This window comes from Tiliqua scincoides, chromosome 6 (assembly GCF_035046505.1).
Source record: "Tiliqua scincoides isolate rTilSci1 chromosome 6, rTilSci1.hap2, whole genome shotgun sequence".
NCBI lineage: Eukaryota > Metazoa > Chordata > Lepidosauria > Squamata > Scincidae > Tiliqua > Tiliqua scincoides.
The window spans coordinates 79,864,230-79,865,258 of NC_089826.1; the positions used below are offsets into that span (position 1 = coordinate 79,864,230).

At 45.9% G+C, this 1,029-nt stretch overlaps 1 pseudogene; it reads right to left on the minus strand.

Annotated features, from left to right (window-relative positions):
• Positions 1-277: 277 nt before the first annotated feature.
• LOC136656536 (5S ribosomal RNA) lies at positions 278-393 on the minus strand (annotated as a pseudogene).
• Between the last annotated feature and the right edge of the window lie 636 nt (positions 394-1,029).

The following is a 1,029-nucleotide window of genomic DNA, read 5'->3' on the forward strand; positions in this document are numbered from 1 at the left end:
ATATTACAGCAACGGCCACGGGAGGGTCTGCCGCCCAGCTGTGACCATTAGAGGCAGGCATCCATTTTTCCACTTAAGGAAATGAGAGAGCGGCATCTCTTGCTCTCAGTTTTAATTAGGTAGGGCAGGTTTTCCCAAACTTCAAATAGCCATGGCATGGTTTGTGTGTGCGTGATTTATTACTGTTAAATAAATATTACTGTATTTATTACAGCATATACTGCCTTTCTCGAAGACTTGTGGTTGGCAACCTTCAGTCTCGAAAGACTATGGTATAAGCCTACAGCACCCAGTATTCCCAGGCGGTCTCCCATCCAAGTACTAACCAGGCCTGACCCTGCTTAGCTTCCGAGATCAGACGAGATCGGGCATGTGCAGGGTAAGACTTGAGTCACGTAGAATCAAGATGGTTCACATAGCCAGGCTGACCATAACCCCCCCTTTTTTTTAAAATGGGGTTTTTACAGGTTTTATTCAATGAAAGAAACTCATAGGACCCTCCATTTTTCCAGATGTTTCCCTTCACGGTGCAATTGTCATCCTGGGTGCACAGCTCTTGTGCTTTCCAAACTTGCACAGGCAACTGCAAAACAGGCCTGAGAGCCCAATCCTATGCATGTCTACTCAGAAGTAAGTCTCATTATAGTCAATGGGGCTTACTCATAGGTAAGTGTGGATAGGATTGTAGCCTCAGATGTAATCCATTTCTTGCCAGTCCACACTCCTTCATCTCTAGCCAGCAGCTTCTGATCTCCCATCCAAGGCAAGACCCAAGTTGATCTTGCTTAGTTCTTTTCAGGCAAGGCAAGAGCTCAACCTCTGGACAACACCTCCTGCCACACAAAGGTTTACATAAAGATGAAGCAGGGAATCTCTGAAGGCAGATAATTCTGCTGCATTCTTGAATTAGAGACATGGCAAATTACCTGTCCCTAGCAGAGATTCCTTGAAAGGTGTCAAGGCTGGAGCAGGAAATCATGCAGAGACACAACCCGTATACCGACCTTCTGCCTTGTGGAACCAACAAGT